At 30.1% G+C, this 26121-nt stretch overlaps 1 protein-coding gene across 1 annotated transcript in view; it reads left to right on the top strand.

The window, feature by feature from the left end:
• Nucleotides 1-6234: 6234 nt before the first annotated feature.
• Nucleotides 6235-26121, top strand: part of uif (sushi, von Willebrand factor type A, EGF and pentraxin domain-containing protein uif) — a 199700-nt gene continuing 179813 nt past the window's right edge. The window contains exon 1 of the mRNA XM_085950385.1: nt 6235-6372. The gene's annotated coding sequence lies outside the window, so the exon portion shown is untranslated. The remainder of the gene's footprint in view (nt 6373-26121) is intronic.

Here is a 26121-nt window from a genome sequence, read left to right as displayed (position 1 = left end):
TATAACTAAAATGTGCATAAAATCTAAATCAAAACGTAAGTATAATAATTATTATCTAATAAGTATGATTGCAAATTTGCTGTTGTTTAAAAAGAGCTTTTGGGTTTGGCGTTTACCCGCGCGTTGAACGTCTATTCATGAATTGTTATTCTTTAGTCTGAACAAAATTTTGTTCGATCAAAGATGTTTAATTTATTCCAGGTGGAGCCTTCTGTGTTTTTCGTGAACATTGCAGAAGAAAATTCAAGTTCGACATAATTGCCACTGTTGCAAAAATATGCAAATCGTGTTTCTATATATAATATCACAGATATCCAGTACCTACCTACTCAAATTATCATCCAAGATAGAAGATGCCTACCTAATAGTATCATTCCCCTAATACCAGTGACGTCCCGTGGGGGTAGATAGGTCATGCCTTGCATAAGGGCGGTACATTATAAAGGGTGGCGAATGAAAGAAAACTGTTGAGAGCAAAATCGGTTTTGCACGAAGCAGACAATGCTGTCGCTTCATTATAAATACGTCTAAGTTAAAAAAAATCAAAGCATATAAAATCCTGTCAACCTATCATTGTATTGTAACAATTATTATAATTCATATTGTAATAATAGTTTATCGCTCAAACTAAATCTTTCACAGGAGTGCCTCCAAGTCTGTTAGCGGCACAGACCTACACATATCTAAAACCACCACTATTGGAGAGCAGGTTTCTTTGAAATGCTTTAATTATTATCAGTAGATGGTAGATATGTATGTCAATTTAAGGATTTTGGGTATAGAATGACTTGGCACCGGGACAACTGGGTGCTATGCAATCGAGTGAAATTCGAAAATATTCATGGATAGTTATCAATTTTTATAATATGTATTTAATACTAATTATTATATTATTATTTAATACTATGCGATAATTTAAATATGCACACGTAAATAATGATTTAATTTAATACTACGGGAAGAGAGTTCTTTTATTTTTATACAAAGCATCAGGCATAATAATTCTCAATCCCCAATAAACAAAACATTATGTTGAGATTAAAATGAATTAAAACTACTAAAGTAGTAGGTAGATAGAAGCTTATTGAAATAATTCCTCATCTACTCTATGCATCAAATCGTAACGAACGTCTATTTATTTCTTTCAACGGTGCGGCGCTCACTTGTCCTGGGCTCCAGTTGTCCAAGTATCAAGATTTTTGGTGCATTTGTCTGCTTAACATCGCCAAAAATAAATAATAAAATAGGTAATTAGGTATATAACAAATTTGCAGACAATTTGAAACTAACAATGAAAAAGGATGGCATTATGAGTCTATTTAAGGGCAACATCTTGCGTAGGTACGCCACTGTCAATATGACATGATGGATGATTACATTATTTGAGACACCATATTTACATTAGTCTTTTTTGTTTCTTGCAATTATGTATTAATAGAATATAAAATGTTTAAGATTTATTCACAAGCTCAACGGACAACCAAGCTTTAACCCGTATCGCTGGCCCATTCCCCAATGTCAACAGAAATTAGCATAAAAAAGTATGATGGAAAGAACTAAACTTGTTGACCGCCAAAAACACCACCGCGGTTTTTTTGGAATGCAACTCGCGAAATAATTCTTACTGTAAGCGACATCAACCACTCCCAAAAAACACTCAAACAATAAAATACTTTACTCATTCTCTCGCGATCAAACTTAAATTAGTTAAAACGAGATAAAAATATTCTCAACAACACTTTATACAATATTCGGCTTCAACCTATAAACTTATATCGTTCGATTTTGCGGCTGATTGACGAAATTGCAACCTATCTCACTCACAAGCTCGAAAAACAAACAATAAGAAAAGGACAAGTATAACTTTGTTTGGATATTGCTTTTGGAAACCTTAAAAATTCGTGTGTACGTCAGGACATAAGAATTTTAGCAAGCGTTGGTTTATAAAAAAAGTCTAAGACTGCGAAATGTATTTCTGTTTTTGTCTTTTGTTGAAGTTTTTGTGGATTAGAGGGAGACGTAAATGAAACGTTGGTTTGGTGAGAGGTCGATAGACAGTTTCTTTCACGGTGCTTTTGTAATGAATGTTACAAAAGACCAAAGAGAATAGCACCCACTGTAAAAAAATTTGCTGGCAGTTTTTTTTAAATGTCACGTCTTTCCGCCAAGAAATAACAGCAAAAAAATATAAATGCCAACTGAGTAAACTGTGTATAAAATAATTTCATTTTTTTACAATTTTTTGAATAATAACTAAACCATGACAATTGTGTTTCAAACATCAAAAATGTTGTCAGTATTTCCTGACAAATGGATAAAATTAAATATTAATTCTTGTTTCTATAGGGGTTGTCGATAAATGATGTCACACAATTTCCGATCTCCTCTCCTCTATCTGCCAGTCTTCTGCTACCTGTCTCTATGTACCTAGTTGTAGTTGTAAATGTAAATTGTATGCCATCAAGCTATCGAAATTGCGGGTTTTCCGCATCGCGTTTTGTTTCTGGCCTATTAATTAAATGTAAAATACTTTGTTTATTCATTAATATGTATTATATGGCTGAACCGTAGATTTTAAGATATCTGACGATGTCAGGTTCATCAAGAGGTTGTAAAACAAATACTTATAGCGACATTTTTAGATCTCCTGCTATGAAAATTGCAATTTTCCGCACCGCGGTTTGTTTCTGGACTATTAAACGTAAAATGCTTTATTTATTCATCAATATGTGTTACGTGGCTGAACCGTAGATTTCTATATATCTGACGACGTCCGGTTCATCATAGAGCTTGTAAAGCATATACTTATAGTGACATTTTCAGATCCTAACCTCACATCTATCCACCTCATCGATGTATTATATAAACAAGCGAATTATACATTTAAACAACAGAATATTTTTATAATAAACATAAAGAGTGTTATTATGCTCTTGGTTTTCTGGTGTTTTAACTTAAAGAATAAATTAGTATACATTTCTTCGTATCGTTCCATCCCCTAACTGAGACCGGATGATCTTTTCATTATCATTTGCTACCCAGAACAGCTCGGTGGAGCTGCACTCGTACTAATCACTGAGGTTAAGAGTAAAATCAAGTGTACAAGAAGGTATACACTAAAATTGAATAAATAAATACTTCATAATAACGTACTTACATCTTTTATTCACCTGCTTGGCTTAGTACTTATATTACTAATATTATTAGTATAAATAATTCCGTACTGAAATAATCCAAAAAAAATATTGAACGTATTTCAGTGAATAAAGGGTTAAATGGGGTCCAAATACGAGTACAAAATAAAAATCATTATAAAAAAAATAACTGCGACAATTTTGTTATCACAACAATCCACTGTTTTATTTACGTAATTCATTTACGATTTTCTTTTATAATCTATAAATATACAAATGCATGATATATAACCTGACCTAACCTGAACTAATTAGTAGCAAACCTGGTATTCTATTGAAATCATAACTACCTATAATAATAACAATATGTTAATTTAACTGCCTAATGCTATAATAATATACGCATCATTCAACAATATTAATAATAAACGTAATTAGTTCAAAGTGAAATTGGGTCCTTCAGGACGTACCTAATTACTATAATTAAGTTTATAATTATATTAATTATTTGTGAAAGTTAATAGCTGTGCTTCATTAAGGCTTCCGAGAGCTTCCATATGTATTGAATGAGGTAGAAGCAAGAACCAACGTACACGTATCTGCCCAAGCAGTTGTGCCGTGTAAAGACAGAACCGTACGCATAAGTAAGTATATAGGGTAATCACAAATAATCTATAGTATACTAAAAATACTGAAATTTACTATTTTCTTTTTCAAAAAGTGTGAAGTTATATAAACAGCAGGTACTGTTCGGTTAAAGCGGATACAGCGGAAAACGCATTTTGAAAATAGCCGATAAACTGGATTATTTGCTAGTTTGGGTTAGTTTAGGTTAGGTTAAGTTAGGTTAGGTTTGGTTAGGTTTGGTTAGGTTAACCTAACAAATAATCCAGTTTATCGGCTATTTTCAAAATGCGTTTTCCGCTGTATCCGCTTTAACCGAACAGTACCAAACAGCATTTTTTAAATGTGGGAACTTTAAATTATTTACAAGATGTAATATACTAATAATTAAGATGTCTGACTGCAAAAATCCATATTTACAATATTCAATATTAATTGGTGAAATTAGTAGAAAATGTCCATTTATATTATTAATTAAATTATTTTTTGCAATAAATATATAAAATATATAATTGCACATAATATCATTACATATTTATACCATTTTAAATATTTGATTTAAGTAAGTTTTAATGTTTATATTGTGTTAGATAATAATATGTACCTCCGTAGTTTTGTTAGATTTATCAGTCTATCTATGTTATTAGTAGGTAGCTTGAGTTATTATTCTAATATCTGTTTTATTAAAATACTCACAGATTCTAGTAAAAAACATTCATAATAATTATACATATCAAATGGGCATACTCAAATCAATAAACTATAATATTTCAATTTATTTAATTTCAATTTTTAATTTATTAATTTTTTTAACATATTGTGGACATTACAAATTATAAGTTTAAGACGTTCACAACATGACATTTAGAAACAAAGATATATAGTGGCATAGAAATTCATATTTTTTTTATATTAATATCTAGGTACGTGATAATGGTGGCACATGGAATATATTCCAAAGAGACGATACAGTAAATCCGACACCCCGATTCTAGCCTGCTATGAGAGAATATATTTTTTTCCCACCAGTTATCACAAGTCTGTGTGTAGAATGACTAATATAACATGATTGCGGGTGTCTTGACGGTGATCTGTAGAACTAAAAATCTCCCTGCATTTTTACGTACCCCGATTTATGTATTCGTTATTTACACCTACTCACATACCTGTTTTGATTTCACCTCCGTAGTCATTGTCATATTGTATTAATGCTATTTTTATTTACAGAAATTCTAATTTTACAAACACACACTATATAATATAAATACGTATATATTATTAAGATTGAGCTATATCTAAAATCTAACCATTGCAACAAGTCTGAACTAGGTTGGCAAATTGTTATAAATTTATAAAAATACCATATTTACTTAATTAGATTAATAATAATTATAATATTTATACTTTAAGCAATATTTATTATATAAAAATAAATAACTTTACTTTAACGGTCTTATTAAATTATACAACGTGATTCATAAAAACAAAAATAATTAACGTAAATAAAAAAAATCTTGTTCAATTTTATATTCTAAAATTAAAAATAAAAAGGGTACAAGTTGGTTATGAGGAAGCCAGCGGCAAACACATTTTGAAAATAGCCGATATACTTATTGGATTATTTGTTAGGTTGGGTTAGTTTAGTTAGTTAGGTTACGTTTTCATTCTTGAAATTCATGAATTTTGCCAAAATCGGCTATGACAATTAGTGCGGTTCCCGCCTGTCTTTTTATTCTAACCTAAACTAACCCAACCTAACAAATAATACAGTAAGTATATCGGTTATTTTTAAAAAGTGTTTGCCGCTGGCTTCCCTATAACCGACTTGTACCATAAAAAGATTTTTTTTTTATTTTATTAGTACACCTTTTGAGGATGTTTTGAATATTACCTATGTATATCATTCAGTATTCATTTTTTAGAATTGGTAAATATTAATATAAAATACTATGATAATATTATTTAGATTATTACTTAATAATATAATATGTAATATTTATTTTATAATTAATTTAAATACATTTTCCGCGTGACCTCAAAACCACCCTGTACACCTGGCCTGGTATACAGGTTATTGTAGAAAGATTTTACTACCTGTCTGGTTTATTGGCCAGAGAGCGAACTTCAGTTCCGAGGCGGCACGTCGCGGGGAAGGCGGTCAGACAAACCGTACGCAAGACGCTGACGTCACAGCACTTTTAGGTTAGAATATAACTAAACTTCGAAGTACAACATCTTCATGAATAAATACAACGTTAAATTATCGAAATTGTGACAACGATTCAATTGTAGTGTGCATCCATCGTGTCATAGTATTAATTTAAGTGAGTTTTACAACCGTCTACGTGGTTCTCATCTTATTAATATAATTATTATTATAATGTCGTGAAAAGCCTTGCAATCTCGAACAGTTCTTTGGCACTACTGCCTTATTAACTAAATTATAAAATAGTGTACTTAATATCTCTACAGATCGATTGTATCGATCTTTTGTTGTGTGATTATTATTGCAAAAACTTTTTGTGTTTGATTTAACTTTTGGTGTGGATTAACTTATTTTGGTGGCATCTGTCGGAATCTTCGTAAGCTTTCCCAGGATATTTGAAACGATCAGGTGAGTGGGAGGATGTTTTTTTTAATGTCTATCTGTATTATCTACCTGTAGACGTCATGGTTTTTTACCTGGTCTCAGGTGAGAAGGTCTATTCTTGTATCGACTCTGAATTTATTAATGTATAAAATCGTACACAGTGTTTGAATACAGTAAAAAGCGTCGTTTAAAGCTCTACAATATTATACACTAAGAATTAGATTCCGTTAATCGATTTAAATATTTATATTTGGATCATAAAATATACACTAACATTGCGTGGGGGTAGCAGTTAATGCGGGTCTAGGACGATTTGGCGCTGGGACAACTGGACGCCACGCAATTCGAAATTAAATAGACGTTATGTACTTATAGGTACTAAAAATATTTTATATTATTATTTAAATTTAAATTATTATATTATTATTTAATAGTTGGTGAGAATTTAAATATGCACACCTAAATAATAATTTTATCGTGTATATGTTTAAGTTCCAACGAAAAAAGAGTTTTTTTTTTATTTTATATAAGCCTTAGGCATGGTAATTCTTAATCCGCAATAAAAAAAAACATTATGTTAAGAATAAATGAATTAAAACTATTAGTAGTAGATATAAACCGAATAAAATTCCTCGTCTACGTTCTGTATACGTGTCTAAGACAGTGCGGCGTCCAATTATTATCCTCGCGTCCAGTTGTCCCTGTAGAGGTGACATACTTGCAACAATATTTGGAAGTAGGCTTCATAGCAATTTCGCCAACCGCATACCTATGCCTAATATGTAGTTTTAACATTTTTATTAAGTACATTTTTCTGCTTAAGATTACCGAAGAATAATAATAAAAACGTTGTACATATATTATATTATAATGGTTCACATTACCCTCAATTTTAGATTAAAAATTGAAAGATATAAGATATAGCATTATAATAATACATTTTACTTAGTTATAAGGGATGTATTGTTTTATAGTATTTCAAATCCATCATCGTATCTGATAATAAATTAATGTCATTGTGTTTATTGTAAAAAATCGTTTCTATAATAAAATAAAATACTAATTACTTACCTACCTACAAAGTGATACCTAATGATTATTTACAATGTGGTCAGTGACCATTTAAAACCGTATTTCCGGCAAACGTTTATTTTAATAAACCTACTGATTTTTTCTTTCATAGATAATTTGACGCTAATTTTTTATATCACCATTGACTTTCCAGATGTATAATTAATAATATTCGCGTAACTACTATCTACTTTTATTAACAGATACAACGTTACGTCATAGTAATATACATATTTGTATATTGCCTAGCGGCGATTTTCTTTGACGCAGATGACGCAATCGATTCAAACGGAAAATTTATAAAGGGGCCTCGAAACAGTTAAAAATAGTCATTGCGTCGGGTGTCTACGTCACTGAACGCGCCACTGATATTACCCAGTTTAGTTTTCAGTATTTTTTTGTATAGGTAATTTTGTAAAAAAAAAAAACTTCTAATAGTAATTTTAGCTACCTATGCGAAATGCAAACAAATATAACAAGAATATTCATGTTGCTTACATTGAATAATATAATAAACTATTCATGAGTAGTTAAATCGATGAAAGAATATTAACCGTAGGTGCGTTGTTATAACAGTTTCAACAGATTATAAAATTCCCTCGCCTTCACAAGTTCCTCCCTATCTTGGCTGAATTGGTATTTCAGAAAAGGCATGGGCTAAAAAATAAGAAAGAAAATAATAGTTAAATAAGTATTTTATATTATAATGTTCATTAACTGTATATTTTATCTACTAAATCAATTTAACTGACACTACATACAGAATAACACTTAAATAAAAAAAAATGTTTTACTATTCTTCCACAAAATTAAATGTAGGTTTAAAATAATTAATGTTTTTTTTACCATAAAACGTTATTAAGAACATCGCATCGATTCTATACACAAAACTGCTTTCGGCCGCTACGGCAGCTATCTAGGCTAGGATTGTATCGAAATATTAGCACTTATTGTAAAAATTACAATAAGGTAGCGATCTAAACAGTAAAAACTGTCTATCTCGCTCTTAAATTTGACACACTTAAGAGAGGGGGTGTTAAAACATAGCACTTATTGTAACATGCTAATACTTTGGTACCAACCTACCCTAGATAGCTGACATTGCGGCCGAAAGCAGCCTTGTGTATAGAATATATGCGCAGTGGTTAATAGTCGATACTGAGTGGTTATTTACTGTTGAAAATTGGCTAAACAAATCGCTACACAAAGCCTGATTTTATTTATTATACCTACCACCCGTGAATAATGAATCTATATATATCTTACTACTATAAAATTATTCTATACGTGGTTGTCGTTTGTTAGTTGGCATTGCGATAGGCATATTAGGTACAACACACGCTGAAATTGTTGTTATCATTTAATTCTGTCCAATAAACAATCGTCGCCATTTTACCATACGGGTGCTTATATGTGAGAATAATAAAGTTTATGTGAATATTTACTGTAAGTTAATCTTTATTATAAAAGTATTATAACTAGATAATAATGCTTATGGTTTCATCCTTCTTTTACATAAGTATTACGAAAATGTTACATATAAATTTTATTTGATATCCAAAAATAAAATCACTTTACGCATTACGCTCTTTCTGAATAGCCGATTATAATCTCGCGTGGTGTGTTCGTAGTATAAACTCCGCCAACATCCGCCTAGCGACTCGTAGGCAGGCTCTTTCGAAACTTGTGATACGTTGGACGAAACAGGCGCGACCGGCAAAGCAGGTTTTATAATATTCCCATTTGGGTCGTTCAGTAGTTTCTGTTTATTTTACTAACTATGCTACGTATGTCCACGTACATTTCTTCTTCATAATCGTCATTTTAATGTCATTCCTGGCATATATTTTTAAATAATAAAAAAAAACCTTAGCCATCTTGGAACCGGTGCTGGATCGCAGAAATACTTCATGTCACATTAACTCTGTTTAGTTGTTTTAATTAATATTTTATGACGGGATTTTTCAATCTTATTTTGACATAAATTTTGTTATTTAGATAATCACAACTATTTGTTCGTAATCCTTAAGTTACAATGATCCGTCAAAGATCCGTCCACGCAATTAAGTTGGATCGAATCCACAACAGATTTCTTAGATTTCTCTACTTAAGGACATACGAATTCTTTCATTATGATATTGATAATAAAATGAATTTTCCGATTAGTTTTCTTCCGGGTATGCTATCAATGCAATCCTTGTCCACCCGAAGAGTGAATGCTCTTTTAAAGCATTTCTTTTTACTTCTTCGTGGGTTTATTTACAATCCGTATATACTGGCAAAATATTAATTTTCTTGTTCCCACCAATATCACTCGTAACTCTACGGTCTTCATAATACCCCGTCGCAGGACGGATGTGATGTCTCATGATGCTGTGTATCGTGCGATTAACTTATTTGATGGCACCACAAAGGTTGACTTATTTTTAATTAACTATATCAAGTTTGTGGACCTGTTAAATAGATTAAATTTATAGGGTCTAGGACGATTTGGCACCGGACAACTGGACGCCACGGAATTCGAAAATAAAAAGACGTTAGGTACTTATAGGTACTTTAAAAAAAATATTTAATATTATTATTTATATTTAAATGATTATATTATGATTTAATAGTTGGTGAGAATGTACCTAAATATGCAGACGTAAATAATGATTTAATCGTGCATATGTTTAAGTTCCAACGAAAAGAGTTTTTTATTTTTATATAAAGCCTTAGGCATGGTAATTCTCAATCTGATCAATCAATCTCAATCAATCTGAAACTGATTAAAATACCTCGTCTACGTTCTGTATACGTGTCTACGACAGTGCGGCGTCCAATTGTCCGGAGTCCAGTTGTCCCATTCCCAAATTTATAATTGTATTTATCATGTTACTTTAATATCTACATAAGCACATTCTTTCTTGTTATATTGGTTATTTGTAATTAAGTCATTTTTTAAAAAAAAAATAGTATTTATTATGTATTATGGCGCATTGGCCGATCGCTGTAATGCCATAATACTCTTTTCTAAATAAATAAATAATTCCGTACATGGCGTGAATATTATGACGATAAGTCTAAAAACATTAATTCTCAGGGCAGCTATTTATACGTTTGGCTTTCTGTGGTATTTGCATAATAATCGATCCTAATTGTAAATTTTCCATAATCATTTGATTCCGTTTACCTGTAAAATGATGCAATTTATGAAACTAATTTATTAAGCATAGTCATAACATAACATAGCGTCATTCAACTTTGTAGAGAATAGAGCATGACGCACTTGGTGATGTCAGTCTACCGATCACTTATTATAATATTATTGAAGACGGTCACGAATGGATGCAAACAGTTTCCAATAGCAATCAATAATTATTATCAGAGTTCGTTATTCTTCTCGTAGAACATAATTCCCACGATTAAAATTCAAGGCGTTTACGTTTTGCATTAAAATTATCTATTTTTATAACACCGATAATTATTGGTATTGGTTTTATAATAATCTGAGTTTATATCGGTCACAATAGAGTGGCAGCAGGTAGATAGGTAGGCACTTAAAGTAGGTACCTATTCAGGTTTCTTCTTAAATTTAATATGATACCTTTTTCATATGCTTTAATAGAGAAATAATTACAAGATAAAAATAACTTTTTATATACTTACAACGTTTTTAAAATTTCTGTTGAATCATATAAACTTGACTTGACTAGCTTAAACGATCAAAAAAAATGTATTTGATAGAAATAATACTGAAATGTCATTTTGACACTCATATTGATTTCCATAGTAACGCACGTATAGGTATATAAATAATTTCCTAGCAACCAATAATAGTGGATTGGATTACGGATTTCTTCCAAAATAACTTTTCATACAAAACAGAATTAACTGAAAATGAATTTAATTCTACTTAAAAATGGCTAAAAGTATTAAAAAAATGCATTGGCATCGTGTTCTGATATATTCTAAAAGTTAATTAAAAATCGATTGCAAGATTTGTACCGGACAAACAACCACCGGACAAATAAGAATACGACCTAATAAAAACGTTGTAGAATAACAAAAAAGATTATTAATACATACGGCTACATATAAGTTATACATACCGTGGCACAGTTCGCCGTGAGCTTTCTTATCGGAAATAGATGACAGCATACTATTCGGCAGCGATTCGGCGAACTGCATACGTACAAGTTTCCGGACACGAATACATACATTATACATGGTACTTTTATTGATACATACTAACGAAAAGATAAGTACGACGATTATATTAATTTCTACCAAAATGCCATATAATTTATTTAAAATATCATAAACCAACATTTATTATAATGTTACAAGTATTCAGAATTTAAAAAAAAATATATCAGTAATTTACTCGCTCCATAATTATTTTTTGATAAAATGCATGGGTGAAGTTGTAGCACATAATATTATCTTTTTCGAGATCTTTACTCATTTTTTTCCCATTAAGTGTTATACCCAACATGAAAATCCCCTTTAACTTTAACATTATAATATATTATCTAACAGCCAGTGTAAAGTGATGTCAACAAAAAAACTTTCAAAAAAACACAATTTACGATATTTTCAACCGCTTGGTGTTAATAGATATAGATTTTCAGTTTTATGAATAGAATCAAAATCTGAATTGATACATACTGTAAGTATTAATTATGATGCTTTTGGTACAAAATCTGTATTTAACTCATTTTATGTCAAAATGTATGTACATACGAGAAACTAACTCTGTAGTACTGAATAATATATGTATACAAATTACGGTACTGTTCGGTTATACGTAATACAGCGGAAAACGCATTTAAAAAATACCCGATATACTGGATTATTTATTAGTTTGGGTTAGTTTAGGTTAGGTTAGGTTTGGTTAGATTAACCTAACAAATAATCCAGTTTATCGGCTAATTTTCAAAATGTGTTTTCCGCTGTATTCCGTATAACCGAACAGTACCGAAATTACTTATATATATAATAATATATATATTTAAAAATACTTCATATAATTCATTCATATCTGTATTTAATTCGTTTAATTTTCTTATATTTTTGATAGAAATATATACTTAATAATTTTCCTATTTCTCGTAAGATGAACAATAATTTTATAGCTTTTTTCGGAAAAACATTAAATGTTAGCTAAGTATAATATTATGAATTAAATGCTAATTGAATACATCTGTGAATTTATAAATAACGCTTTTATATGCATGACTGTGTCCATGGGCACTAATCATTATATTATTATTAATAATAGAAGGTATTTATCATCCTTTGTAAATGATGTTGTGGTTTATGACTCACGAATTTCATTTCCATTATGATTCTATTGATGTTGTCATTTCTACAGTTACCTGTGCCAAACCTTCGATTATATTAAATGTGTACCTAGCTCAGTCACTGCTTTCACAACTTTCGATATTTCGGAGAAAATTGACAACACCATTAACTGTACAGCCATTACTGTAAATTTTAGTCATCTATTCCAAAGTGATACATTCAAAAACTATTTAGAATTGATTCATATATTTAATACTGTACTTATTAATCATGACGCTCTAAATATATTTATTTATTATTCAACTTCACTATCACAAATCATAATATAATAAGCTCGATAAGATATAAATAAAACGGCTTCCATAAAGATCAATATTTTTTTACCTACACAATATACAAAAATCTCTTCTTCATCTTCGAGAAACTATCTTCTTTTTTGGCTATGTCTGCCCCTTAGCTGGAGCATATGGACACCACATCTCTAAAAATCCTTGTTGCTTACCAGTTTTCTTACGTTATTCCAGATTATAGAAGCATCCGTACCTCCACCGTATAAATACTCTATTAAAAACTATATAGGTACTCACTAACAAGTTTAAAAGATTCAACTGTCAATTGTTCGTTAATTGTTTATTAAAATGTGTTGGTTTATCATTAATTGTCTATATTTTTGTTGATACCTACTTGCGTATTGACTTAAAAACACACATTTTTAAAATGGTAAATACACTATTTTTTTCTGAAAGTTTACAGAGAAACACATTAAAAAAATCATGAAATCATTCAAAAAATCAATGAGCAATTTACTAAAAAGGACTTAATACGCAGAATGTATTCAAAATTAAAGGAACCTACTACGTTCTGTATTTGAAATGTAAAAACAAAATTATCGATAGTTTACATACATACAATGTAGAATATTATTATAGTAAAATAATATAATATTATACTCAACATAAGTATATTAGTTAATTTTGATTTAGTAATCAAAACCCAATATTAATACCAAAAATCTATCCTGTGTTCACTATTGAACTGCTTTGCCAATAAAACACAACAATTATTTATTATACAATATGTATCTACTTACAAAGCTTCTAATAGCATCTTAAGATAAGACTATCTACCTGTTTTTAAATTCCTTTGAAGGACATCACATGCATATGGAATTTAAATTAACTATAGTGAGAATCACGAAATCTTCTTAGTTAATTTCACTGTAACATTTGTAGAAGTATATGACTATAATACTCGCAGGATTTGGTTCCATTCGCTTTACAAGGATTGGTACGGTGACACGTTCATGGTGGACCCTCATTTCTACATAAAGGAACACATCCAAATTCCGCGTTCGTTCACTGTAGAAGAATTAGAAATATGTACGCATTGGTATTCTATTTGTATGTAAAATGTGTACGTTCTTGATCATGAATACGACCTGTTATGTATTGTTATGCTGTCACCTTATAAAAATGTAGATGTATTTTATTTTGGACACTGAACATATAAAGAATTATTCAATAAATAATTTTAGACTCAATTGACATGTACCTACGTCAAAAATATTATGTCCGAAAATGAGTCAGGAATAGATTTGTACCCAAGTATTATTTGTGTCTTTCTGGGATGATTCACATTTCTCTATAATCTATTCACAATAATATTAGGGCTATAAAAATATTTGAATATCGTTTAGGTTTAGCTGAAAGTGTTATTTTTTGACATACTATGTCTTGGATAGTACAAAATTTATTTTGTACCTATAATTTTTGCAAGGAGGCACCAAACTCGTCTGCGTACAAATTAAAGAAATGCGAAAGCCAGTCGCCATAGACAGTATAGACGACAATTTTGAATGCAGTTACTTATGGCTTATGGCTTCGTGACAGACCCACTGAATTTTCTCAAATATTATGAATATTGAATGCGCGTTTCATTTACCTGACAAACGTTAATAGATCATTATCATCAACAGTAGCCTGAATCTATCCAGTGCCAGATGAAGGTCTCTCCAATCTGAATCCACTTCTATCGGTCCTGTGCTTTGCTTACCTTGGTAACCACTGGTTGACTAAATTTGTCCAACGAATGACAATCGTTGATAGACGTTAATACATAAATATTGAGAATAACATAATCCCATTTCTCCACATTCGAAATGTGTACCTTCTTACAGATACATCCAGAAGGTAACCCAAGGGTAACCCAGTTCCTTTATTTTCGTATTCATTGGGATCACCAATATCCAATTCATGTATGTAAACATAAAAATAAGATTAAATAGGTACAATATCTGTGCAAAAAATGTAATGTTAATGTGTGATGTTGAAAATAAATTAATATCTATCTAAACTACTTAAATATTTATCATGTTATTAGGATTAACTAATTATACAGTAATTAATATTTGCAATCGGTAATTATAATAATATTGAAGTAGGTAATATTTTCTAGCCAAAATACCTTCGTATAGATTTTAATATACCTACCTTGTCAGTTTTAATCGCACATTTTTTTTTAGAATTTTCCATTTTTTGAAATAGTTTCATTAGAGTTAATAATAGGTTCTACTACAGAAGAAACCTCTAGTCTTTTTCCATTGTTCGCACGCAAAAATTAAAATAAAATCGCTAGCTTTCACGATAAAAACAATATAGTACGACTTAAAATAATTTGCCCATAATAAAAGCGAAACATGTATCTAACCACTGGAAAACGTGGAGCAATTCCGAAAATGAATTATGTTTTTGCAGACAGATTCAATTATTGATATCTCAAACCACGACATCTACATTTTTTGTTGCATTTATCGAAAACAAAGTTATATTCAAAGAGAATTTATTAAAATCAATTTTCTCGAAATCTTTATTTGTCTAGTATAATTTTTGTGCTATATATTATGCTTCGAAATATCAGTATTTGTTGATATATTTTCTATATCATACAATACACTACAATTCTATACTCAATAATTATAAATATACAGACCATATTTAAAGAAATGTATATCAACGTTCATCCATTACGCGTAAAATATAAAATCTATCAATATTTGAAACAATTGTCGCCATTTTTTTATTATTATTAATAAACTACGAAGTTTCAGCTGAAGCTTATTTAGTTGTTCATTAATACTTTGGACGATGAAGACGCACCTGGCGCATAATGACCAGGCGGCCGAACGTGCATTTTAAAGGTGGTAATTAAAAAATCATTATCTAGTCAGCAGCGAATGAGTGAATACACTGTTATTACATTTATATAATATTAATGATTATAAAAACAAAACAAGAAAATACAAAGCATTGATAATATTACAATTTTTCAACCATGTGGTATTATAATTAATTATAAGGTGCATTGGGGTAATTCCGACAGGAATTTGGGGTAATTACAAATCAGCAAAAATGACGCGAAAAACACTTCTCCGAAAAAACTTGATGGTATGCACGCATTGTTGACACTAGCGACTAGCGACGGCTGACGAGGCGAGCACAATGAACATGGCGTCTAGACTAAATGTTGCCAATAGGAAAATATCGCTTCGATTTGTAGAATTTTTGAACTTTCGGAATATACCCATATTCGGAATTACCCCAATGCACCTTACTCGGAAGTTACATTATCTCAGAAACATTTAGATACATAAAAAAAGCTTATGTTTGGCTGAGCTATAAACATCTTAAATTTAAGTGGTAGTTAATTGATAATTTTGGACATTGCCAATTAACGTGATTTATATTTTCTTCATTGTCACTTCCGCGTTGACATTTAGGATCATTTATTATACATAAACGAGCTAAGGATGTTTCAAGATTATAGTGATCAGCCATGTAGCTATTAATTATTACAATAATTGTTTTCCTATCATGCTTTTCATTAGCCGGTGAAGATTTATTTTTAATATTGTAATCGCCATTGAAATGAAAGGCTAACTTTACGCTTTGGAACAAAAAACAACTGATTTATTCGATAGTTATAGGTCAATATTAATTTATACAACTGGTAGAATTCTCAAATATGATAAAATTTGTAATGATGTTTAAAATATACAGTTATTGATAATTAAACATACATTAAAAGACAATACCAAAAGTATAACTTTAGATAACTCTTCAATCATTACAAACTGTAATCAGTTAATCACCCTTAGAGTTTAACGTTATGATTAATATCGTTATCAATATGATTGATAGTTGATATTAAATTCAATACACTCAATGTATATAATATATTTATCATAATGATGAATGCATAATATAATAATTTTAATAACATATATTAAGAAAACAATTATATAGGTATCAACAAAATATAATTTAATAGAGTAGGTATTTATAAAATAAACTTTTACAAACACACCTCATATTATTGTGACTCATCCATTAAAAATGTTAAATATTAAAATACCCTACTTAAAAACCACCTGTCTTGATTTTCACCAACAGTATTACACGTATTGATTCATTAAATAATGTTTAAACAAGTGGGTCCAATTTGGAATTTATAAAAATCACATTAATTAATACCTTTGCTAGCCTTCACATATTAGTAAAAAAATATATGAATTAAATACCTGAGTTAAGTATTAAAATTTTGCTTTAATTTTAAGGTTAATGACATTGACTGACAATAATTGTAACTGCCACCTTCTCTTTACAACTTTACACAGTTATACCGGGTATGGTTCAGCTTAATATTTTTAATGCAGTTGCTAGAAATATCTCAAGGAAAGTTATACGAAACTTATTTGGTTTACAATAAAGTTTATGTCTGAGTATTTAATTCATCGTGTTGTCATTAAGTGGAAATTGAACCGATTTCCCATGTAACAGGTAATTAAAGTAGATTATTTATACTAAATCAGTATACCTACTCCAGAATCCACCTTATAATAATTATACTATTTCTTAATATTTAGGTATGTTTATTGTTCTCCAGACGTTTTCCTTTTCGATACTATCAATAAAATTTACAGTTTAAAATTAATTACGTCTTAATTTAACCCTTAAATGCATGATGGTAACCCTTATTATATCGTGTCCAGAAACTTGTACGTATGCAGTTCGCCATAATACACTTCACCATGAAATATATCGGAAATATATAGTCGAATATTAAAGACCATCCAACCTCTTTCGGTCGTATACTACTAACAGAAAGTTCATGTCTAAATAAAACACGGTTCTTGTCGGTTTACACTTTACACGAAGCCACCAGCAAACAAATTTTGAATATTGAAAATATCCGATATACTGGATTATTTGTTAGGTTAGGTTAGGTTTTCATTCTTGAATTCATGAACTTTGCCAAAATCAGCTATTCAAATTGAATCTAATAAAATTGGAGACCGTATAGTATATGGTCATCTCTTTCCGATAAGAAAGCTCACGGTGAACTGTTCCACGATTAAATGTTTTACGTATAATTTACATGTAACCATAATATTATGTAGGTGCAGATTATTTTTCTAATCGATCACATTAATTAATGTTTAATATTATTTTAATTTAACAGTGGCACCTGTAAATAAAAACTATAACTATTTCGTTAGCACACTTTCTTTACTGCAGAGAACTGCATGTTTTGAAATAAAATTTTCATTCGCATAAGAAATATAAAGAATAAAACAGTTTGTTGCTGAAAGATTATGTTTTAAACATGTATCGTAAACAGCGTGTTACTTTAAAAATTTCACATGCGTGTTATCTACTGTGAAAGAACTGCGAATTATTTTATAACATGTGTCTAATTCTAATTTACACAAAAGGTGTTAAACGGCGGTTATTATTCAATCATCATACGTACGTACAGGATCCTGATAATAATAATCAAAACTCTTCTGTATGTACGTCGCTTACATGGTCAAATAATCAGCGATCGGAATGCCACCTGTACCTACCGTCTACCTGTCGCGTCACCTTGAACTTTCTGCCCCACCCGACCGTTACTTTTTTTGATGAGAATTATTAACAAGTACTTACTATACGATAAGTAAGTCAGTTGTCAACAACTGAGCAAGTACTTACTTACATTTGGCGAATTGTGTCGCCAAACACGGCAAGTATACCGTTTCATTTGACAACGTCTTTAACGACATAGGAAATGCTTTAATGATAATATATTTTATTTGTCAACTGATTATACCTTTTGAGCGGAAACAGTAAATTTTGCCTTTATGTTATATAATATGAATATTGTTATTATCTGACAAAAACTCATTCAAATTGTATTAATTCACAAAAAATAGTGATGTTATAAAATACTTTAAGTAGGTTCTAATCTATCTCTACAAATTCTCTACCAAGTTTAATACTTATACACTTAGGCCGGTTTCAGACGGGACACCGGTGTCGCGCTTGTATATAATCAAAGCGTGTATGGTACACTTTTCCGTCGGCCGCTACATTATCAAGCCGCCGATACACATGTTTTTATGACCGCAGCCAGTTTTATGTTCTAATTTATATCGCGAAATTATGCGTTGACTCATTAGCTCTGGGCGTTCATAAACATAATACAAAGGCCCCTTTATTCGAATACAAAGGCCTCCTTATTATATACGAGTGCGACGCCGGTGTCCCGTCTGAAACGGGGGTTACAGTAATATAATAAGTTATTGAATTTATGTTATGTAGAAATTTAGGTACTGTTCGGTTATCAGGAATACAGCGGAAAACACAATTTGAAAATACCCGATTTTTCAAAATGTGTTTTCCGCTGTATTCCTGATAACCGAACAGTACCGAAATTTATAGTACCAGGTAACACAGAATTAATGGGAATTTAAATACTTAATGGGTGTGGAGTAACAGCCAACTGATCTCGAATGTGTAAAAATATGGAATAAATTTAAACACGCATCAAGAATACGCTTGTCCTTCGTTCTGACAACTGCTCTCGGTTTATGCACTGACGCTCATTCAATATTGGTGTATTTGAAGGTTACAACACACACTATTGCTCTTCTATAACGTGCGGTTCATTTTTGTAGGACACTATCTGAATTATATTTATTAATATATTCTGTGGAGAGTACTATATTAACGTAACGTATCTAATTTTAAATCGTTGTAGTTTGGGTGACAAATCAGGTGAGTTCCGCTTAGCTCCAAATACAGTCGAACTTGGTTATTACGAGAAAGATGGGACCGACTGAATTTGCTCGTTATAAGCATTACTCGTTATATCGTTATATAACATATTTCGCAACACTTGCTATTTAAGCATAGAACATAAAAATCTGAAAACCATCGTAAAAACCCCGAAACAAGCATGGCATTCATAAACTACAAAATAAGTTGTTTATCGTAATCAAGTGCTGAGCCGCCGGCGCTGGTAGGTACCTACTGGCTTCACAAAGCTTGGATTTTTTACATGCAATTTCAACCATATGCGTGGATACTTTTTCAATGTTGTCGGCGAAAACACCAATTGAGTACTTAGATATTTAACTAGAGTGTCATAAACGTAATCCGATCCCAGCGGCATCAGTTTAGTTAACTGCGCGGTCAGATTTTATTTCTTAGGGTCAAAAATGTTGTTTTTAAACGATCGACATATTAACAGTTTTTCTCGGTATACCCAAGAAGTCGCTCGTTATAAAAGTGAATAAATGTATGGAGAAAATCATAAACTAAAATTTAAACGAATGTTTCCTCATTATATCCGATATCTCGCTATTTCCGTGATCGTAATAACCAAGTTCGACTGCATATCTATTCAGAAAACGCGTCGTACATATTTTTAATACTACATTAAATTGATTGATGGTTAGAGGGCATTGACATCTGATTTTATCACCTAATTTCTAAAACAAAATCACTGTCTTTTCGTAACCGAATTAAAAATAAAGAAATGAAACTCTTAATTATTATCAACTTAGTTATTTATTTTCTTGTAACGCGTTACGGTCTCTTGAATAGACAGTATCGGGCTTAACTTTTCCAATACAAAAAAAAAAAAAAAAAAATGTGGCTGAGTGAAAAGAAAATATTTCTATGGTAATGACATTTTTAACAGTTATTAGAGAATAATTATATATAAAAAACTAGATGTATTTTATTTGTAGTTTTTACTGTCTAGTTTCATTTTTGAAGGCCAGGAAAATAATGATAAACTACATTGATTTTATAAAAATTGAAATTTCACAGGTTGTTTTAATATTTTTAAAAACACCAGATAAAATTAGATCGTAGCAACTAATTCTTTTTAATTTAACTAAGGAACAAATCAGGGAACAAAAATGTACCTATTTATTTAATAGTAAAAGAAATATAAAAGTGACTAAAAAAGAAGTTACTTTGGTTGATAGTGAAATTAGTTGCCAGTAATTTTGAATCACAGAATTATTTACCAGTGTTACACTGAGATAAAAATGGTTTTTATATTTAGAATATTGGAAGAATTGGTCAATATTTCACAAATTGGGTAATGTATTTAGAAAAAAAAATTGCCACGGAATACCTAAAACAAACCTTTAACTGTCGACCAAACTAAATTAATGTTGAATATTAACATGCATGTAGCTATTTGCAACAACCATATAAACCTCGCTTTATTATAATTTAATATATTAATATATTGTTGTTTGTGTACTTGCTGGTAAAAATTATTATATATCAGAATTCTAATATATTTATTTATGCCATGTAGATATTTATTTTGTCACCCTGTTGTACCATTAATTAATGTCGTGCCGCGTAGTCGTCCTATACATATTAGTATACAATATATTGTATCCATCGGCAGTTTTATGTGGCGCATATCACGCGATCGATTCATTAAAATATATGAAAGGGGGCCTTGAAACAGTTCAAACTTGACTTACAACTGTACCAAAATCTTTAAAAGATAACCTAAAGTATAGCAAAATACCATCAAATGGGCAAATGCTGCCAAAAATATGAATACTCCAATGATACACTTGATAAACAATGATTACCTCACTGTACTAATAATTATTTTAGTTAAATAATGTGATTTATAACTTTTTTTTATTGTGCCCCCCCCCCCCCAAAATCCGTCGATGCGTCGGACCACCACTTTGCTAAACCCAATACATGCCCTGACAATAAAAAAAACAAATATGTAATCTGAATTAATTGTTATTTTATTATATTGTTTTTTCTAATAAGCAATGTTAGGCGGCTCTCGTGGTGCAGTTGGTAAGGCGCTCGCCTTCCACCCGAGAGTTCCTGGGTTCGATTCCCGGTCATGACAAAAACATTTATGTGTTTTTCTCAAAGCCTGGGTGTTTGTGATTGTTCAAAATTACTAACAAACCACCTTGTACGAAAAAGCAAGGACATGGTTATTAATAATTCTAAAAAAAAAAAAAAATAAGCAATGTTAATTTGAATTAATTGCAACATTCAAATTACCTAAACAAGAATATTAAAATTTTATCTGTCTACTTAAAAACTCATTTAAGCTATTAATTTTACTTTCATACAACGGTTTAATAGTTCTGCACCGCTGACTTACCATAATCACAGATACAAATAGACTACAACTACACTCGCTGCGTGAGTCAATATAAATCTTTTTTGTTTTTGTATACGAATAGTATCATTAGAACTCTGAAGATGTTTTTAAGTGGGAAGATATTGTGCACAATAGAATTGACGATTATTAAAATCGTGATTTTGATAAAGACCACGGATAATAATTGCTTTTAGACATTTTATTTTGCTTCGTTTTAGCCACCATTGTGTCGTGTTTAGAGTTTTACGACATGAAAATTGTACTTTGATTGAAATAACCTTCCTTAACTTATTGTATTAATAATAGCACTATTGTGTTTTATAATAAATATCTACTTGAAAACATTTCAATTTGGTTAATACAAATATACTTCAATTCAAATTCTAAATAGAAGCCATTTCACCGTATTCTTAATTTAACTGCCGTTTTCCTTGTCTTAAAATATTACTTGTACGAGTAATATTGTCATTTATATGGTAGGTATAAATCATTTTTCCTGTGTGAAAATTTCACACGTCCTTCCTATTTCAAAATTAAAAACTAAATTTAGATAGCATTTGTAGCTTACACCCTTTTAGCTGTACAACGTGTATTTAGTTGTATACAACAATTTTTGGTTCTTGTCTGTTTAGTTAAAGCCAGCGGCAAACATATTTTGAAAATGGCCGATATACTGGATTATTTTTTTATGTTAGGTTATGTTATTATTGTTGAATTCATGAATTTTGCTGAAATTGGCTATTTAAATTGCCGCTGTTCCCACCTGGCTTCCAGTTAACATACTTGTAACCAATTTTCTACAATCTATTTTGAATAAAACTGAGGATTATGTCCCTTCTCCTTTCTAAAGTCGATATTCAAAACAAATACAAATATCATGTATTTGTTTCTGGATTAAGATGTAATAACGTACGATTTTTGATTATAAAGAATTATGAATTAGTTTTAATATGTTTTAAGCAATATATTACTTCCAATATTCATTATAGTATCCATAAAAGTTTTTCATGTAAATGCAACGTCCATTTTTAATGTTCGTAATATTTGTGGACATTCAATGGGCTTAGTACAGGGCTCGAAATGGACCGGAACGCACCGGAGCGCCGTTCCTGTTCGTGAAATCGGTAAAATTATTGCTCCGTCTTGTGGAAAAAATAATTTGACCGAATGAGCTAGATAAGCCACATAATAGAAAATCTAATACTTATTTTTATAAAAAACACATAGAATTTGATAAATATGTGAATATCTTCAGAAAACTGTCGACCGCTCCGGTTCGTAAATTTTTCCATTTCGAGCGCTGGCTTAGTATTTCTTTATTTTAATGGCTTCCGTCAAAATCTTGGTCTATGATGACTGGTTTTTGCATTTATGTCTTGCTGATAAACCATTATTCAATTAATTTTATTATTAATGCCCTAAATATTCAAAATTAAAAAAAGAGACTATTTACGAGACACGTTTTGCTATACACATATGGATGAAGCAGGGTAATGAAATATTCATTAATCAATATTTTGTAATATTGTAGTGATTAAATAACACTTTTACATTAAGCTTGTAATTTGTCCATGTAAGTATGCTTAATTTTAAATAAGGCCTTATATTTCTAAAAATAAATATAAGTACAAACCTTTTTCGGTAAATTTGGTAGTTCCCAATGTTTTTAAAATATGTTTTATAAAATATAGTTCCATCAAAACATGAATTATATAGATAAATAAAATATGTACCTATATAAAATTAAATAAATTTGGTACCTATGCACGTAACAGGATTTGATATCGAGATATTTTTACATTTAACCTATAACATTATAATTCTAAGAAATATTAAATGTTGAATGAAATTGTGAATAATATCTGAAATTTAAAGTTTATGAATGAAGTTACATGGTATTGATTTAAATACAGGTATTGTATTATTTGTAATCTTTCCAGAATAAAGACTTTATGGTTTTCAAGATACTGGAAAATTTATTACCTACACAATAAATTGTAGTAAGGTATTTTGAAACACAACTAAATCTAAAATAAGAACATTATTTTTTTCTCAATGGAAGTAGCAAAGCTTTCAAGCTAGCGACACGAAAAAGCTTTCAAACATAATACCTACTTACTGTGACATAGATAAGCCACAAATTCCTGAGTGTTAATCATGCAACAAAAAATACCATCTTATCCTCAAAAATCTTCAAATAATAAGTTTCATAGAACCCGAATTCCTTTGGAGATGATTTAAGGCTTACAGAATACAGGTTGTTTCCATTAGCAGGATATACGGTCTATAAAACTTTCCATTGAGGCGGTTTTTTTTGTTAAATTCGTATCAAAATTCAGAAAGGGACAACAATAATATATAGGTAACATTGCAAAAACTCTAAGAAAGGTTTTCATTCATTATAGGTTACAGAATAATTTATGACATGTTTCCTGCTCTTAGAAAATGCTCAATCTAAAAATAACAATAATATAGTACCTATATGAGATCACTATATTATAATAAATATGTATATAATATCAGGTGAAATCACTGGATTAGATAGTAATGTAATTAATAATAATATTGTACATAGTATGGTGTGTGAAGAATATAAGGCTTTTGTTTACGAGTCTGCTCATAGATACCTTACACATTTTCATTCATGAATACTAATGACCTAAAACTGAAGCGTACCTACATAATTAATAATATATTGCAATATGTATTGTATACAATATTCTTGTCATATTCTGATACACTAATACATGTGTACATATTGCCCGATTTACAAAACAGCCTTTTGTAACTACGTGTGTAATACTTTACCTACATGCATTGGTTATTGAAAGTTTTCGCCAATGTTTCGATTTTAATTGTGATCGACTGTGAAAGCATGTCCTGAAATGTTCATAAATACCTACTATGTCACTTCTGAATAAAATCTAACGATGCTAAATTTGATACATATTAAAGTTTCTGTCAATACATTGCAAGATAAAGGCCTCGCCAAGCTTTTTACGTAATTAAAATATAACAATAATGATTCAAGATTTACACAGATCTAATAATTAATATTTTGTATTAAATTGTACTGGATATAGGTAGGTATATAACGTTTTAAGAATGTCAGATTATTCATTATAGAAAAATTATAACATACCTAGAAAAAAAGTTGTTTATTTTAATAAAACGCAATTATTTTTTTAGCACTTATTCCACTTTTAATCACTAAATTAGAACCGGTTTCGTCCGCCTCAGAGGGACATTTTTAAATGAAGTTCAAGTTTCACTTCAGTTGAAAATGTCCCTCTGAGGCGGACGAAACCGGTCCGAAAAGTGGAAAGTGGAAGAAGTACTACAAAAAAATGCGTTTTATTAAATTAAACAACAATACAATGCAGTTCCATCGTGAATTGACAGTTAACAAAAAAAAGGGAAATAAAGCTATCAATCCTTCCATGGTTCTTGCGAACTATTTCTTATAACTACGTTTTATTAACTACGGTAGGTACTTCAAATTCCATTAATCAGGCAAATTATATTATACTTACTTCATTGTAACAGACGTCTTTATATGTATGAATAATGAAATAATACTTTTTATTAAATATACCTACATATATATTATATATACATAAAGTTTTAAGAATGTTAGTTTCATTAATATAGAAAATAAAAAATGTTGACAAACCTCAGAATCATTGTATTGACATTGAAGATATCACTTTGTATCTTTTTGTTGTATATTTCAATATGTAACTGTATTGCATTTGCATAATTATTTTTGTTATAATAATATAAACAACTAGGCAGTGTGTTACTATTGCGTGGAAATAGTTATTTTGAGATGAGTTCATTTTACACAATGAATATTCATTAGCAACATATATTAAAGTTCCATCGTGAATCTTGATCTATTTTTACCGGTTTGGCTCTGTTATTTTTGTA

This window comes from Rhyacophila brunnea, unplaced genomic scaffold (assembly GCF_057557595.1).
Source record: "Rhyacophila brunnea isolate RB1 unplaced genomic scaffold, BYU_Rbru_1.0 scaffold_10, whole genome shotgun sequence".
Lineage (NCBI taxonomy): Eukaryota > Metazoa > Arthropoda > Insecta > Trichoptera > Rhyacophilidae > Rhyacophila > Rhyacophila brunnea.
The sequence above is the reverse complement of the archived record's forward strand: the minus strand, read 5'-3'. Positions and strand labels throughout refer to the sequence as shown.